At 45.9% G+C, this 18,928-nt stretch overlaps 2 pseudogenes; one reads left to right on the forward strand and one right to left on the reverse strand.

Annotated features, from left to right (window-relative positions):
• Positions 1-5,521: 5,521 nt before the first annotated feature.
• On the reverse strand, positions 5,522-5,851 carry LOC110302704 (annotated as a pseudogene).
• Positions 5,852-14,886: 9,035 nt separating this feature from the next.
• On the forward strand, positions 14,887-15,343 carry LOC110302705 (annotated as a pseudogene).
• The last annotated feature ends 3,585 nt before the right edge of the window (positions 15,344-18,928 follow it).

Here is an 18,928-nt window from a genome sequence, read left to right on the forward strand (position 1 = left end):
AACAACATGATGAACTAACCAGTACCCCGGAGCTCTTGTCTCTAGCTGCATATGTATCGAAAGATGGCCTAGTCAGCCATCACTGGAAAGAGAGGCCCATTGGACTGCAAACTTTATATGCCCCAATACAGGGGAATGCCAGGGCCAAAAGAATGGGAATGGGTGGGTAGGGAATTGGGGGGGGGTATGGGGGACTTTGGGGATAGCATTGGAAATGTAATTGAGGAAAATACGTAATAAAAAAAATAATAAAGGCAATTCAATGGAAAAAAAAAAGAAACTAGAGAGAGCACACACTAGCAGCTTGACAACACACCTAAAAGCTCTAGAACAAAAGGAAGCAAATTCACCCAAGAGGAGTAGATAGCAGGAAATAATCAAACTCAGGGGCGAAATCAACCAAAAAAAAAAAAAAATAGGTGTAGTTGAGAACTTTCTGGAGAGTGCCAAGAGAACAGGACATAGAATCAACAAATGGAGGTGCATGGAATTCAAAAGTTTCTGCATACCAGTTATCAGCAGAGTGAATAGTTTTTTGAATTAAAAAAAAAATCTTTGCCATCTGTGCTCCAGACAAGGGGTTAATATCTAGGATATATGAAGAAAAAAAAATTAAAGACAACTACAGTGAAATGAACAGACGGTTCTCAAAAGAAGAAATGCAAATGGCCAATATGTTTTAAAACATTCGATATCCTTAGCCATGAGGGAAATTCAGATTAAAACTACTTAGAGAATCCATCTCACCCCAGTCGGGATGGGTGAGATCAAGATACCAAATGACAACCAATGCGGTGAATCTTTGGGGAGAGAGGAATCCTCACCAGGTGAGAGGTGGGAGTGTAACTCATACGGTGACTGTGTGATGATTCACACACACACACACACACACACACACACACAAATTAAAAGTAGAACTATCATATATATAGTACCCAAAGGATTCTACATCCCACCACAGAGACACTTGCACGTGTAGAAAGAATATCTTATGTCTGAATGGATGTGACACCTGTCAATAATAAATCTCATGGCCTATGGCTTAGGCAGGGAATAGGAGGTGGGACATCCGGGAGGAGAAAAATTCTAGGATAGAACCAGGTGGGAGATTGGCCCTGGAGATGTTGATAAGACAGAGTGGAGCGAGGTGTTGAGAAAAAGGGGGTTGGGGGAGAAGCCACACATGAAATCAAAACAGAATGGAGGTGACAGGGGAGGAAGAAGGGGAGGGAAGTAAATTTTGTTTGAAAAATGCCATATTGAAACCGAATTCTTTGAAATTAAATTTTCTTTAAAATTAAATTTTCTTTGAAATTTAAATTTCAAAAAAATAAACTAGAGGGCTGGAGAGATAGCTCAGCTGTTAAGAGCCCTGACTGCTCTTCCAGAGGTCCTGAGTTCAAATATCAGCAGCCACATGATGGCTCACAACCATCTATAATGGGATCTGACACCCTCTTCTGGTGTGTCTGAAGACAGCTACAAATGTACTCCTATACATTAAATAAATAAATCTTTAAAAAATAAATAAATAAACTAGAGACCTAGAACCAGATGTGGGGGTTCTTGCCCATAATCCCATCAATCAAGAACTAAAGACAGACAGTCCTGAGCTGAAGGGCTGCCTAGGTAGCAAAGGAGACCTTCACTTTCAAAATCAAGCCCTGGGTTGTACCCCAGTGTTATAGGGGTTCCTACCATGTCCCAGTCCCTACTTTGATCCCCTATACAAAGAGGGTGGCAATGGCAGATGGATACTGAGAATCCTGTGACTGGGAAAAGACGAGGGTTTGCTGAGTTCACTCAGAAATGGAACTCAGGACTCTGAATCAAAAAGAAAGAGATAAACAACCCAGCAGCAAATAGACTGTAATTGTGCTGGCTAGTTTTCTGTCAGCTTGACACAAGCTAAAGTCATCTGAGAGGAAGGAGCCTCAAACAGGGGGTGGGGATAGGGGATGCCTTCCTAATAAGATCCAGCAGGTGGCAAGCCTGTATGGTATTTTCTTAGTGATTGATGGGGTTGATAGGGCTCTGCTCATTGTGGGTGGGGCCACCCTGGGCGGGTGGTCCTGGGTTCTATAAGAAAGCAGGCTGTGGGCTGGAGAGATGGCTCAAAGTTAAGAGCACTGACTGCTCTTCCGAAAGTCCTGAGTTCAAATCCCAGCAACCACATGGTGGTTCACAACCATCCGTAATGAGATATAATGCCCTTTTCTAGTGTGTCTAAAAGACAGTTACAGTGTACTTGCATAAATAAATCTTTGGGCAGGAGTGAGTGGGGCCAGAGTGAGCAGAGGTCCTGAGTTCAATTCCCAGCAACTACATGATGGCTCACAACCATCTGTACAACTACAGTGTACTCACATACATAAAATAAATAAATAAATAAATGAATCTTTAGAAAGAAAAGAAAGCAGGCTGAACAAGCCTCGAGGAGCAAGCCAGTAAACAGCACCCCTCCATGGCCTCTGCATCAGCTCCTGCCTCCAGGTTCCTGCCCTGTGTGAGTTCCTGTCCTGGTTTCCCTCTGTGATGGACATCACTATGGAAGTGTAAGCCCTTTCTTCCTCAAGTTGCTTTGGTCTCGGTGTTTCATCAGAGCAACAGTTACCCTAACTAAGACAAGCTGGTACCAGGGAGTGGGGTATCGCTATGACAGACCTGACCATGTCGTTCTGGGGAAGAACTTTGAAACTTCACACAGGTAAAGCCACTGAGTGGTCAGTGTTTGGTGAGCTGTTCTGTCGGAGCCTGGAAGATAAGAAAGACTGTTGAGAGCAGTGCAGATGGCGGAGGCCTGGCTTTCCAAGGGTCAGAGAGAAATTTAAAGACTGTAGGAGCCATTTGCTATTTTGAATGAAGACTCTGTGGTTCTGGTTACTGGGGCTGAAGAGTCAGCTGCTTAGAAGATACCAGAACTGGGCTGGAGAGATGGCTCAGTGGTTAAGAGCAATGACTGCTCTTCCGGAGGTCCTGAGTTCAAATCCCAGAAACCACATGGTGGCTTACAACCATCTGTAATGGGATCTGATGCCCTCTTCTGGTGTGTCTGAAGACAGCTACAGTGTACTCACATATAATAAATAAATCAAGAGTTGGCTTAAAAAAAAAAAAAAGACACCGGAACTTCTTTGCTTTGTAGGGATGTTTGATGTTGGCCAGCTGGGACTGAGACATTAACAGTGCTTACGAAGTTGACTAGCACCATTGAAGTGAAATCTTCTGGGAAGTGTTTCTTAAGAGCACACAGAAGCTGTGTTCCAAAGGCGGCCATGGCGGCCATGGTTGTACCTCGTGCTGGCAGCTGAACTTGGTGATGGAGGCGTAAGAGTCACCCAGGTGGGTTGCACAGACTCTGGTGGCTGCAACAGTTTATTGGCGACACAGAGGGGCGAAGGCACTGCAGTGAGGGAAACTCAGCGCAAACAATGCAAAAGATGGGGAGCCCTTGTCGGGGTGGGGTGGACAGGATCTGGGGGCTCAGTTGTATTATATCCCAGCCCTTAAATAAATACTATACATACAGCTAGGGGCTCAGATAGGGCAGCAGGACCTGGGGGCTCCCAAGGGGTCACAGGTCTGAGCAGCACTTGCTATAGTGGTCGAACTGGTTCTTCCAGTGCACCATGTAGGAGCTCCAGCTGAAGGACTCGGCCTTCCACTGGCGCCCCGCCCCACCAGCGGCTCTGCAAGAGTGGGAGGAGGAAACTGAACAGGAAGGGTAGTAAAGATCCGTGGTAAGTGCACCCGTATATACACATCGCCAGAGACCAACGGGGTAGTGGAAATAGAACAGTGGATGATCCGGAGAATGAAGATAGAGGCGGAGAAGTGTAGCAGGAAGGTGAGGAAGAGAAAAATCACCGGAAGATGGAAGGGAGGGACAGGATCAGAATGGTTGGTAGGGAAAAGAGAGAAGATACAGAAATGGTTGGCGATTATAAGGCCCATTGGCTGGCGCCACTAGCCCCGGATCCTTCTCCCTTCAACACCAGGGCTCAAGCTCCAAAGTATAATTTTTACATAAACAAAACAAAACAACAACAAAAAAGTCACCCAGGTGGTACTGGTTTTGAAGGCATGAAGAGGTCATGAAGAGCAGCTGACTTTGGGCACTGTGAGAGGCCAGGAGAGGCCATTGGTGAGGTGCAGCCTCAGCAGTAGTTGGAAGGCCCAGGACTGAAGGGGTCATGGAGAGAAGTTGAGGTTTGGTGCCATGAAGAGAGCCCATGAGAGACTATTGGTGAAAGTGTAGCCCAGTTGCAACAGAAGATCCCCACCAGCATTGTGGAGATGCCAGTACCATGGAATGACCATCAAGAACAGCAGCAGCAGTGGAGTGGAGCCAGCTGTAGCCTAGAAGACAAGCTGCGTGTGCTGCAGACGGCAGAGCTGGAGAAGTGACTCAAGCTCTTTGGGAAAGCCCAGAAGATTGTCAGTGGATTCCCGATATCAGACATTGCGTCGTTTACACTTTGGGAGTCTGTTTTGCTTTGGTTGTGTCTATCTGTGCCCCAATCCTTCTCTCTTGAAGTGAGAAAGCATTCGATTTATTTTTGCTTTTACGGAAGGTCACAGTCAAGAGACTTTACATTTTGAAAAGACTTTGGATTGGTTATTTCAAAGAGATTGAATTATTTGAATTCTTCAAGATTGATTTTTAAAGTTATTTATATTGTTTTATATGAGATTGTGGGGATGACCAAGAAAGGAAAGGTTGGCTTTTAGCAGTGACGACTTGTGTGTCAAGTTGACAAGGGGTCAGTTGGGCTGGCTAATTTTGTGTCAGCTTGACCCAAGTTAAAGTCATCCGATGGCAAGGAGCCTCACTTGAGAAAATGCCTCCATAAAATCTGGCTGTAGGCAAGACTGTTGGGAGTTTTCTAAACTAGCCATTAATGTGTGAAGCCAGCCCATTGCGTATAGTGTCATCCCTGGGCTGGTGGCCCTGGGTTCTATAAGAGCAGGCTGAGCCAGCCACAGGGAGCAAACAGTTACATGGTAAGCAGCACTCGTTCCCCCCAACACCCATGAAGGGTTGGTGTGCTCACTGCTATAAAGCAGACAGGAACAGTTTCAAGGACAGGAACCAACCTTGGCAAAAGCGCTTTCTGTTTTTAAAGATTTATTTATTTATTACATGTAAGTACACTGTAGCTGTCTTTAGACACACCAGAAGAGGGCGTCAGATCCCATTACAGATACTTATGAGCCACCACATGGTTGCTGGGATTTGAACTCAGGACCTTCAGAAGAGCAGTCAGTGCTCTTAACCATTGAGCCATCTCTCCAGCCTGGCAAAAATGCTTTCTATCTGAATTATCATAAAAATGTTTAAGTAAAAAAAAAAAAGAAAGAAAGAAAAGGAGCAGAGGGGCCACGGTAGTTTCGGAGTAAGGGGATGAGTCACAGTTCAAGTCAGACATTCAGTCTTGGCTCCGGTGTAACTAAGTGGAAACAGGATCGCTATCATACAAAAGGTTCCATGCAGCTCACTGTGTGCACCTGTTCCAAGTCCCTAATGCTTCCAACTCAATTTCTTCCCAGCCCGTTGGGCCTGATGATGGAGGAGCACGTAGGTCTTCTCTTTGATCCAGTCTGTTACACAGCTGGTGTGTCTGTGTATCTGTGTGGTAGACAAGACAGCTGAGATCTGCCAGGGGTCAATAAAATCAAACAGCTGACTGATACCAGGTACCATGGAAGGGATGCTGGGATTTGTTCTCTTCAGATGTTCTTCATATGTTTTACAAACACCTTCCATGCCCTCACAGACTCCTAGTCAGCGTTAAGTCCTGCTGCCTGCTGGCCTCTCGGTAGGCTGTACCAGCAAAATGGTGTGAGACATCACGCGCCAAGTGCTTTCCTGCAGCCACCACTAACTCCTGCCTCCAGGTTCCTGCCATATTTGAGTTCTGGTCCTGACTTCTTCTATGGTGAACATCACTATGAAAGTGTAAGCCGAAAAACCCCTTTGCTCCCCAACTTACTTGGGTCATGGTGTTCATTGATGCAATAGTTACTCTAAGACGGTAACAATGAGCTCTGAGAGGAAGACCAGAGCCATCAGGGGATATGCAGCATAGTGCCCACTTAGATAGCAAGCAGTGGGCAGAAAAGATTTATTTTCAGTGTCAGAGAGTGCTAGGAAAGTGTCTCACACCCCAGGACAAGGACGGCCTTTAGTTTTCTTTGGTTTGGTCAATGCCAGTTCTCAGGTGGTGAGGCAGAATGGTGGGCATTTGAAGCAGAGAGACAAACTCTATATAAATGCCCAAGAGACTAAATTGAACTTGATTTCTCAAGAAGTACAATTGTTCAGCATGTGATGATCCTGGCCTAGGCGTGGTCAGCAAATTGAGAAACGTCGATAGGGCTATAGGTTCTCTGGAGCGAAATATTTCTAAGTCCCAGCTAGAGGCGGGGTTGGAAAGTAACCCTATCCATCTTTTCCCTGGGATTAGCCCTTAGCTCCCCGCATACAGCACTGGGTGTTAGGTTTTGGATGGGGTGGGTGGTTCAACAGGACAGTAACATGGATTACTAGAGGCTAAGAAATTAGCGTCATTAACAGCATGAGCAGACAGACAGCCATCAGCATTGCTGGGGCTCCAAAGAGAGATAGCATGACTGAGTCCCTGAAGAGAATCAGAGGATGAGGAAGGTTCACAGCCTGGCTTTCTGAGAGGACACGGGGGGGAGGGGGGGATGAAGAGCATAGTGCAGTACCCTTCAGAGTGGTGGCACTAGCAAGAGGGCTAGCCTGGGAATCACAACGTCCCAGTGGGCTGTCTGTTGGTATCCGTGAGAGGAAGAGCAAGCAAGGATGGATTCTAACATTCAATTCCTCCAAATTCACGGAGGATGTCTGCAGCAGAAGTGCTCTGTGCTCCTGCTGCGCAGGTTCTGTCTCAGAGGGGTGGGGAGGCCATGGGAGGAAATCTGATTCCACCCCTTGTGGGCCCACACTGCTCTCTCTCTCTTCATGAATTTTTATCCGATCTCTTGCAAATGTCATATGTGAAATGTATTTTTATCTTCCCTTGAAGCCAAAAAAAGATGTGTCCCTGCTGTGTGTGGTCAGAGCTCTGACTCTGTGTGTGTGTGTGTGTGAAAATGACACATGGTTTCTTGCTGGAATGTTCTAAGAAAGCCGGTGGTGATTTAGTGAGAATACACTACACTTCTGGCCATGGGTTTGACTTCCTATGCACAACACCTTCCTGTCGAATTGCAAGGACCATGTTCTTGGTAGTTGGATCCCGGTACCTGTTTAGTTCTGGAAAGTGCCATCCACAGCACGTCTCTGTAAAAGTCCCGTTCTTAAACATTTGTCAGCTGGGTTTTTAGCAGCTGAGAGGAAAAGAGGAAGCCAGGCCCCATTTCCTTTCTCCCTCTCCTAGCCCTGTGAAACCTCCCGAGGATTAGGCTTGAGTAAACACACACTACTTCCTAGTTCAAGCCAGGTGCCCACTGAGGGAAGATTCCAGGGCGTTGTTGCTCCCAGCTGCTCCGTGTTTAAAGTGGTCATTGCTTCAGCCATCTCGAATCTTAATACTGTTTCTTCTCAGACTAGAGATACCCAGTGCTGAGAGGCCCGCTGTCTTAGTTAGGGTTTCCATTGCTGTGAGCAGACACCATGGCCAAGGCAAGTCTTGTAAAGGCCATTTAATTGGGGCTGGCTTACAGGTTCAGAGGTTCAGTCCATTATCATCAAGGTGGGAGCATGGCAGGCAGCATCCAGGCAGGCATGGTGTGGGAGGAGCTGAGAGTTCTACATCTTTATCTGAAGGCTGCTAGCAGAATAGAGGCTTCCCGGCAGCTAGGATGAGGGTCTTAAAGCCCACATCCACAGTGACACACCATCCCTTACGCGCATGCACATATGCATACATGCACACACGCATGCACTCCACATGTCCTCCTGTCTGGCCCAAGGAGAGAAAGAGATCGTATGTTCAAGCTGAATGTTTTGCTAAAACCCTTTGGAAAGCTCTTCTTTCTGCTGTCCTTGCTTTCAAGTGACTGGCTTCTTCCATTCATTTAGTTTTGGTTTTCAAGACAGGGTTTCTCTGTTGTCCTGGAACTCCCTCTGTAGCCCAGGCTGGCCTGGAACTCAGAGATCCACCTGCCTCTGCTTTCTTGAGTGCTGGGATTAAAGATATGTGCCACCAATGCTGTAGGCATTCTTAACAACTGAACTACCTCTCAAGTCCCTACAGGTCTCGTTTCTAATTCTACCCTACAGATGGGTTCCATGAACTACGCGTGTTTTATGTAACTCTGTTCTTACTGTCTCTGTTTCCATTGGCTTTGTGTGGTATTTGTTTGTTCTGCTTTTTGAGACAGAATTTTGCCTCTGTAGCACAGGTTGGCCTAGAACTCACTATGTAGTTCAAGCTGGTTTTGAACTCATAAAACTTCCAAGTACTGATCTCTATGATTCACACTAATTATCGGTTAAACCTTTATCATAGCATCTATCAGTCATTAGTTTCCTACTAAGCCTTTCTGATTTGGGACAATGTCAGGAACCCAATGATTTAGTTATTTGAGGCAAGCTGTTATTTCCATAGGCAGGCCCAGCCTCGGGAACTGTGGGTACCTAGTGTCTCCCTGCTCCAGGATTTTAAACCCAAGAACAAAACCCAGGTCTTGCCTTGCCTGTCACACTCCTTGCTGGCTTCCTAAGGCCCGCCCATCGCTGGCCTGCTGAACATTAAACAAAACCTTGCTGACTGCCCACTGAGTGCAGACACGGTGCTCCCTTTAACTCAGTGGTTCAAAATCTGTGGGCCGTGACCCTCTTGGGGCCAGACAACCCTTTTAAAGGAGTTGCCTAAGACCATCGGAAAACACAGACATTTACATTAAGATTCTTAACATTCGTAGAATTACAGTTATGAAGTAGCAACAAAATAATTTTATGGCTGTGGGTCACCACAACATGAGGAACTGTATTAAAGGGTTGCAGCATTGGGAAGTCTGAGAACCACTTCAAGTGTAATTGCTTGGGCTTCTTGCTGCTCTTGGTCTGGCTGGGTGATCTGGAAAGACTGTTCTGATGCTGCCACCTAGAGGTTGATCTTTGCATTGCACATAATGCACAGACACACATTTCCTTCCATCTCCTTCTGGAGAAAGGTATGACCGAGAGCTTTCCTGTTGGTGGGACTCATTGTCCTCCATTCCACCTACTTCCTCTGGGCTGGGTCTGCTCCACAGTCTGTGCCTGCTCTCTGGGCGCCTAGGAAGGGAGCACTGACTCTCCTCTGTGTCCTTGAAGGGTGTACTGTGGGAGTCTGTGGCTGGCATGTGGATCCTTCATGGATGGCCACCTGGTTCCCTAAATATGGGGATCACATGGGAATAAGTCTGGTCTCTCTGCCTCATCAGAACTTGTATGAAGGAAAGTTGTCCTGGGACTCAGAAGCCCAAGAACCACCCAAAGACAAGGTAATCCAATGGAAGGGTATCCTAAGACACGGAAGCCCAGAATCCACACAGCTCTGACAGGATATCTCCCCAGCAGAGGCACTGCAGCTCCCAGGGGAGGGGGTCTCCAGCTGAGCTGAGGAGTTCAGGAGTCTCAACCCTGCTCCACTTCTTCCCTTCTTCTCTTCATTGCTTCTTGGCAAGTCACACCAGACAGCAAATCTCTTAAAAGAGATTTATAAGCCGGGCGTGGTGGCGCACGCCTTTAATCCCAGCACTCGGGAGGCAGAGGCAGGCGGATTTCTGAGTTCGAGGACAGCCTGGTCTACAAAGTGAGCTCCAGGACAGCCAGAGCTATAAAGAGAAACCCTGTCTCGAAAAAAAAAAAAAAAAGAGAGAGAGAGAGATTTATAGAATATAGAGGGACAATCCAGGGTTGACTGCCACTGCTCCCAGGAGAAGACAGCAGGGAACTGAGCAGACACTACCTTTATATAGGATTCCTTCAGGGGTGGAGCTTTCCAGGGTAGGGATTTCCAGGGTGACGATTGGTGGGATTTCAAGTCCTAAGCTTGGGGGCGCTCAGTGATTGGTGGGTTTTCCTGCTCAGGGATTGGTGGCTTTTTGTTCAGCCTTTTCGCCTAAAATTAGCATAATCTGGAAAGGGTCCTTTTGAGAAGGCTGTGTGATAGTTGCAGATACTGGAAATGCTATTTTGACAGTTAGAGAGGTCTGAGGGAGGGGACTGGCTGCTAGAGATCCTCAGGCCTGACCACTTTCTTGCCTTGAGCGTCTACAAAGTCTATGAAGTTTATAAAGAGTCCACGGCAGGGACACCTTTCCCTCCCGCTTGAGTATTCTGCATGATTAGCCAACATTCCTCCCTTTTTTGTTTGTTATTGATAATATTGACAGCCAGGGTAGAAGGGGGCGATGCTATCACTAGACTACTCCCTGCTGCGTGCGGCATAGCGGGCGGTCCGTGGGATGAGTTCGATCTCCGCTGTTAGGGTATACTCAGAAGTTGCCGGCTTCAGAGACGAGGGGCGGTAATCCTGTAATAACATCTGATTAAAGGTCTGGTTAGACATCTTTTGGATCTGTTTTTGAAGAAATCTAGACAAGAAGTCTGTAAGTCAATGTGTGATTGATTAGGAAAAAGAGAAAACAGAGACAAGAAGGGTAGTGTCCAATTCCATATTGGACTGTTAATGGTCCACTGGCCAGAGGTATTAAGCTGTTTTCTACGTTTTTGGAGATCCACCTGGAGTGGCAGGATCTTCTCTTTTACTATGAAGCCTGACTGGTTGATATACAAGCAACTTTCCTCCTCGAGGAAGAGACAATGGCCATCCATCTTTCTCTGCCGTTAGCAAATACAATCCTCACCAATTTGGTAGCACTACAGTGGCCAAAGGGCGTATCTGAGAACAGTGATATAAATTCAAGGCTTAAGTGTATTTATTTTTAGATCATAAAGGATAGTTACTTTTAATTTTAGCTTCCCTTTTGCAAATAGCTTTTAAATTTAAACCATTATAATTTTGTTTTGTTTTGTTTTGAGACAGGGTTTCTGTGTACCCTTGGCTGTCCTGGAACTCACTCTGTAGACCAGGCTGGCCTCAAACTCAGAAATCTGCCTGCCTCTGCCTCCCAAGTGCTGGGAATAAAGGTGTGAACCACCACCTGGCATTGGGTTCCGAATAATATTCTCACAGGGTTGTACTGGTTTAATCTGGTTCTCCATTTCCCCTTATTTTTTTTAGTGTTAGGATAAACGTTCAAGTTTTTTGAATGGGTGATCTATCATTCTTGCTGATTTATTCTGAGTTTGTTCCCTGGCAAATTTCAATATTCTAGTCTTAATTAAAGATACCAATTCATCCACTATTTCATTATTTTCAGACATTTTGTCTGTCTTGCCTGTATGAACTATATAAATGTGATGTCTTCCCTAAGTTTGCTAGGTTCTACCATTTCCATTTATTCCTCCCAGGACCAGATATCTTTGCCATTTTTCTGCCAGTTAGTGGCAGTTTCCATGATGACCATATAGCTATATCTTTGCACATACAGTATGAATTTGGAGAAGATATTTTCCTTTTGCTTTTGTAGTGGTTGTTTGTGTTAATAGCCAATAGTGCCGCACTGATTTTGTGGGTCCTTCCTCAGTCTCAGCCATTCCATCCCCCCCGTCTATAGGTTGCCATTTTCCATTAGTTTTGGTTCCGTCAGTGGATGATGAACCATCAGTAAACCATGCATTCGCCAAATGCTGCGACCTTTCTGTCTACTCGTATCCCTCACCTAATAGTCTTTTAGTAGAGAGTTGTTCAGTTTCCATGAGATTGTAGGCTTTATGTTGTTTCTGTTGCTGCTGAATTCCAGTGTTAATCCATGGCAGTCTGACAAGATATAAAGGGTTATTTCAACTTTGTCATACCTGTTGAGGCTTGTTTTGTGACCAACTATGCGCTGAGAAGAAGGTATATGCTTTTGTGTTTGGGTGTAATGTTCCGTAGACATCTGTTAGGTACATTTGATTCATACTGCTGTCAGTCTCATTATTTCTCTGTTTAGTTTCTCTCTTGATGACCTGTCCACCGGTGAGAGTAGAGTGTTGAAGTCTCCCACTACCAATATGTGGGCTTTGATGTGTAATTTAAGCTTTAGTAATGTTTCTGTTAACGAATGTGGGTGCAATTAAAAAGAGAAAGGGAGGAGGGGGAAGCTGGTGTTGATGGCACCAGGCATGAGCCGATGCGACTGATGGTAGCAGGAGACTAGAGAAAAGAAAGGAGACCAGTGTTGGTGGCAACTGGCTTAAACTGCTACTGATAGGAACCAGGGAAACTGCCACTGATAGAGGCTATCTGGGCTCCTGTAGGCTTAGATTTTTTAAAACCTACTTTTATAAGGGTTCTCAAATGCTTAAAACCACCAGGCCTCTACCTAATCAGCACGAGTCAGTGGGAGCAACCAGGACCAGGCAGAATGCCAGGAGTTCTCTGCCATGCCTTTCTCAATGAAGCGAAGATCAGAGACCAATGAAGTGTTGCAAGGCTAGCTATACAAGTGCCCTGTCTCTGTCTATTGAGTCCTACTTATACTCTCTCCAAATATCACATATCCTCTCATAGGTCTTGCCTCAGCAAAACATCAAGGGAGTTTGCATCACATGACACAACCAGAAACCTCCACTTCAGGCTTCCACTGATGTGGCCAGTGATCACACACACACACACACACACACACACACACACACACACACACACACTGGATGAAGCAAAGTAGGCTCCAACAACTTTACACATATATACACACACATGGATATAGATATGTATGTACATATAGACAGACAGACATATTCGGTGGATGGAGAAAAGCTTCAACAACCTTACATACATACATACATACATACAGAGTGAGAGAGAGAAAGAGAGAGAGAGAGAGAGAGAGAGAGAGAGATTGATTGAGATTAAAAGCCAGAAGGGGTTTGGACTGTCTTGCTGACTCTAAGAAACCACAAATGCCAGCCCAGGTTACTACACCCAGTAAAACTGGGTGTAAAACTGGGTGTAAAACTGCCCATGAATTACTATCTGCTTCACATATGGTGAACACATATGAAATGGTCACTTCCTTGAATCTTCTCAAATCTAATACATCCATAGGATTTTCTTTAATTTCTTCATAACCTTGGGGGCATCTATCATTTGCTGGTAAGCCTTACATAGTAACTGGATGAACTAAAGGTTGGTTTTCAAACAACCTTGGGCTTCTTCTCTTCAGTTTCATTATTTGGTGGCATGGTAGGTCCTTGTCTAAATTCCTCTGTGTCTGAGTAATTTTCTTATTTTCACCTTTAAGTCTTTCTAAGGCTTGTCTCTTATCAATTCACTTATTCTATTATTTTAGTATAAAATAGGGTTTATTCAGGGCATGGGGAGAGGAGTTGAGAGAAAGGCAGGGGGGGAGTGAGAGAGAGAGTAGAGGCCAGCCATGAGCACATGGAGGGAAGGGAGTGGGTAGAGAGGGGGAAGAGGGTAAGGGGCAAGAGAAGAGAGAGAGTAAGAACCACTTATCATATCTGACACAAACAAAACCCACTATGGCCATTAAGGGTAGAATCTGAGCTACCAGACTGATAGTAATTATAATCAGTATTATGTCAATCTCAATTAAGAAGCTATCTTTTCATTTTCTGCTTATATTTTTCAAGCCATCTGGAGCAGCAGTAGCAGGGTCCCTAGTGCATTGTATTACGGTATTTCCCATCCTTAACTCTCTCTCTCTCTGAGGACTCCCAGGTGCCTTAACCAAATCTGATGGCTTCTCAGTTTGTCTGCAGCTGGCATGATTTCTTCGTCCATGTGGTCGTGCCACACATTGTAGTGCCAAATGTTGTTCTTCATAAAATCTCAAATGTTTGCTTTTACCAAGACAGACTTGGGAGCCAGATGCTGGGTTTGAAAGCCTGCTAACTCAGAGAAGCAAAAAAAAAAAAAAATTACCCAGCTGACCTTCCTCCTCAGCCGACATCCCAATAGGAAGCTCTTCACACTGTCTCAAAAACCTCAAAATGAATGCCCCCCTCTTCTACTTCCTGTGCATTTCTCTACCCATCCTCTTGACTTCCTCTTGCTCTTTATGATTTTTTTCCTATGTTCACTTCCTGTCAACTAGATGCTTGCTCCACCTCTTGACCTATGGTTAACTTTATATAATCTTTCTTATGATAAACAGAAACCTCTTGGATTAAAGGTCTATGCTATGGCTGAGTCACACCACAACTAGAAACAGTTTTTTCTTCTTCCAGTAAATAACACAATCTTAGGGTTCACGATGTGATCAGATATCCTGCAACATGTCTTATTTTTGAAGTCTTGTTCAACTAAACTGGCTAATTATCTATTGTCTATTCTCATACTGACAGTAGAATAATCTACTCTTTATTCATAACCCTGTCTTTTTTGTGGTCCACTCTGAAACCTATGTCCACATTCCTAAATCGCAAGATCCAGGAACTCAGACCTAACCTAGAATGAGTGTTTTCTTTGAGTGTTGTCCCAAGCCTATTTTTCTCTTCCAAGTACAATTGCATGCTTATAATGCATGGAAGCTCACGGTGCACCTTTCTATCCTATGTAGCCTTTGATATTCTACAAGGGAAGGGGCATGTTCTACTCTAATTCTAATTTTATTATATCTTTTTGGCAAAACAATGTAAACCATCCCTTAAACTTTCTATAAACTACCCTAACTTCCCAAAACTACTTAAATCAAATCACGAATTCTGTAAAAATCATTGCTTCATCAAAATAAAATTATTTCACCAAAGTTCACCTTCATATTGATCTGCAGGAAAACTGACCAAGAAGCCCAAGAAGCCATCACACCAGACTATAGGCAGTAAGGCGCTCTCCATGCCCAACCACACCATGCCAGATGTATGAGGACGAGAGCAATGACAGACATGAGATGGAGCAGCAGCAGCATCAAGAAGTAATCCAGAAGCGGGAGCCCCCGCATCCCTTGAGCTCGAGCCCCGGAGCCCCCGGCTGCGTGCCCCGCCGGGCCCGTGCAGCTTTGCTGTAAGGAGGTGCAGCAGATCCGTGACCAGCACCCCAGTGAGATCCCGGTAAGGACTCCCAAGGGTGAGAAGCAGCTGCCTGTCCTGGATAAGACCAAGTTTCTGGTCCCAGACCATGTTAACATGAGCGAGTTGGTCAAGATTATCCGGCGCCGCCTGCAACTCAACCCCACGCAGGCCTTCTTCCTGCTGGTCAACCAGCACAGCATAGTGAGCGTCTCCAGATCCATCGCTGACATTTATGAACAGGAGAAGGATGAAGACGGATTCCTCTACATGGTCTATGCCTCCCAAGAAACCTTTGGCTTCTGAGTCAAGAGGAAGGGTTGGGGGTGGCTGGGAGTTCTGGTCAGATTCTCCCCAGGGAGGTCCTGGCTCCTAAACTAAGCTATTTCAGTCCCCAGTGGATTAGGCAGAGATGTGACACCCCCTCCCCCCAGGTAGGGGCCACCAGCCAGCCTACCACATCCTGGGTAGGTCCTGGGCCAATCATGTTAGGGTTGCTCTTTTGGGTGCTGGCTGGGTTGGGAGTGGGTGGGGAGCAGCATCCCTGCTCTGTGGGGTTTGTCATTTTGTTAGGTCCTTGCCTGTCTGCCCATCTTGCCCCTCATCCACCTGAGGCTTTGCCTCCTGCCAGGACCTGCCCCACCCCTGAAAGGCTGGCTCCCCTTGTCCTGACACGGTGTATGGATCTGTGGTCATTTCCTCTGCAGAATAAAGATTGCTCAGGCCTGCCTGAAAAAAACAAAAAACAAAAACAAAAAAAACAAAAACAAAAACAAAACAAAAAAAAAAAGCAAAAACAAAAACAAAAAAAACAAAAAAAAAAGAAGTAATCCAGAGATGAATCCCTCAGGACTGCCTCTCCGAGGTACATCCTTTGTAGCTGTGCAAACTGGTCAACCGTCTCCAGAAATCTCACTTGCCCACTTTCTTAGTCAGGGTTTTACTGATGTGAGCAGACACCATGACCAAGGCAACTCTTATAAGGACAACATTTAATTGGGGCTGGCTTACAGGTTCAGAGGTTTAGTCCATTATCATCAAGGCAGGGAACATGGCAGCTTCCAGGCAGGCATGGTGCAGGAGGAGCTGGGAGTTCTACATCTTCATCTGAAGGCTGCTAGTGGAAGACTGGCTTTCAGGCAGCTAGGATGAGTGTCTTAAAGGCCATGCCCACAGTGACACATCTATTCCAACAAGGCCACACCTTCTAAAAGTGCTACTCCCAGGGCCGAGCATATACAAACCATCACACCCACCACAGCTCCTCCTTTATGGCATCCACCAGACTACCTTGAAGTAGAATTCTCACAGGAGAGTCCAGTGAGGGAAGCCATCAAGTTTAGAGACAGTTGGGGTAGTAAGGATGACCTTGGGGTAGTAAGGATGACCTTGGGGTAGTAAGGATGAATCTTTCTCCATTTAAGAAGAAAGAGGAAGGGGGTTGTGATCAAAAGTAGGGAGGAGGACCAAGTCCTCAATGTGGATTGAGGAGGAAAGGGAGTCAAGGGTGACACTGAGGCAGGCAGTAGTGGGTGTAGTTCCAACAGAGCATGCGAAAATAGTGAGCTTAACAAAGGAGTAAGGAGGTGATCAGGGAGAGGTGACAACTGAGACAGGGGGGCCAGGAGGCAGGACCAGCTGTCCATACTTGAGCTCAAAACAAGGGATAGAGGTTTCTCTGGGAAGGCCCTCAGTCTCAGGAGAGCCAATGGCAGAAGTTCTTGGGAGACTTTGATCTGAGGGGATGGTAGAGAGAAGAGAATAGGGTTTTGGGACCACAGGGTGAAGAGGCACCACTACCAAGTTAATATGTCGGAGATCCTGAACCAAGTGATAGGTTCCATTGGGCTTCTTAACTGCAAGTATGGGAGTATAAAGGAGAACGATCAGAGATAAGGGGATTAAGTCCTCTGAGGCTGTGGGGTGAGAGAGGGGGAGTATTGAGCCCAGGTGATATATTTGCTGGGATTTTGTAATCATAATGATGAAAGGAGAATGGTGTTTGGCTAGAGGGTGTCCCATACCTGGGGATCCACCAGGGAGGCTGGTAAGGGAAAGGGTGTGTCAGGTTGTGTGGTTTGGAGGAGAAGGATGAGAAAAAATGGCTGTCAAGGCTAGGGTCAAGCAGATATGGGGAGCAAGAGAAATAGACATTCCCATAGAAAGGAGAGGTGAGTCCCTAGAACTCCATCAGGATTGAGTAGGTGGCCCCCCGCATCCAGAAGGAAGGAGATTGGACACTCTCATACTGTGATGACTGCATAAGGCTCCCTGCCAGAGTTAGTGGTGGCTGGACCAAAGGAGGTTGGGCCCCTTCAATTATCCATGGCCTGGATCTGGGAGATCAGCTGGAGAGGCTTCTGGGTCTGATGTCCTTATACCTCCAGGGACATGAGGACAGTCAGTAGCCCGATGTCCCTATTGATGGCACTTTGACAATGCCGAAATGGCTTATGAGACCTCGGACAGGCCCAGCCCTGTGACTTCCTGACCACAATTGGGACCTTGGAGACTCTTTGGCTCTGGGGGAGTCCCAGGAACCTGGGCAGTTGCTGAGGCTGGCTGAAAGGCCTCAGCATCAGGTACTTTTGTTTTTGAACTTTTTCATCTCTCCCATGGTATACCTTAAAGGCAACAGTTAAGACATCTGCCTGTAAAGTCAGGGGTCCTTTCTCTAGAAGTTTAAGTTTGGCCCTAATATCAAGGGAGCTCTGAGAGAAGAGGTAGGTCATAAGGAGTTGTCTTCTATTCTGGAGTCTCGGGATCCAGAATGTTATATATAAGAGGCCCTTTGTAAGGCACGCTGGGAGTTGAGACAGGTTTTCTTGTTTGTACTGGATGACCTCGCAGATTTTTTCATTATTTACCACCTTAAGGGCCTTATGAATTCTGGATAGGAGACAAATTATAAATTGATCCCTAGCTCAAATGTCCCCTGGGGTATTGTAATCCCATCCAGGGTCCTGGCTGGAAACAGCCTCAATCCGTGGGGTGGGCAGCATCAGTTTGGAGAATTTCATCTGCATTGATCTGGGGGTCTGCCTGATTCCAGACTTGCCTGCGTTCCTCAGGGAGACTGTTTGTAAAGACCATATGGACCTCATGGAAGGTGAAATTTTAAGGCTGGTTTATATACCAGAATTCCTTAATAAAGGTGGAGAGATTGGCAGTATAGGACCCCAATCTCTTCTCTATTTGAGAGAGTTTGCTTCATAAAAAGGGGCATGTACTCTGACCAAGCCATCCATCACAGCAACTTCCCAAAAAGGGAGAGCCATGACTGGTTTAGGCAAGGTACAGCGGGAATTGATGTGTTTATCAGAACAGCTACCTGGCTGGCCCTAACTGGCCCTAACTGGCCCTGGCTAATACCCTCCTCCCCTAACAAGTCTAAGGGAAAGCCAAATTGTTCCACATCACAGATATTTTTAGAAATCTGCACTGCCAATGTCAGCAACACAATTTGAACTTGCTCCAGGGAAAGGAAGACTCGCTGTAGTCCCAGCAATACCCAGAAAAACAGCCAGACACCTCAAACAGTCAGACACCTCAAACAGCCAGACACCTCAAACAGCGTGGTTCAAAACTGGTTCCCAGACAGCAGGAAGGACTGGACTTCCCCGAGGAACACGATGCCCCTAATCAGCAGGAAGTAACTCATTCCCCTCTAGCCTTCTCTCTCTCCTACCCAGTGCTAGGGGGTTGGGAGGAATAAGGGTTGGGAAGGTGATAGAAATAAAAGAGCCCCAATAAAAAGCTTTTTTAAAATTAGCTGTGTTTGCAGTTGGTTTGCTTTGAGTTTTGTGTTTGTGTTTTGAGACAGGGTCTTACTGGGTGATTCCTGGCTGGCTTAGAACTTGTTTGTAGACCAGGCTAGCCTTGAACTCAAAG

This window comes from Mus caroli, chromosome 10, assembly GCF_900094665.2.
Source record: "Mus caroli chromosome 10, CAROLI_EIJ_v1.1, whole genome shotgun sequence".
Lineage (NCBI taxonomy): Eukaryota > Metazoa > Chordata > Mammalia > Rodentia > Muridae > Mus > Mus caroli.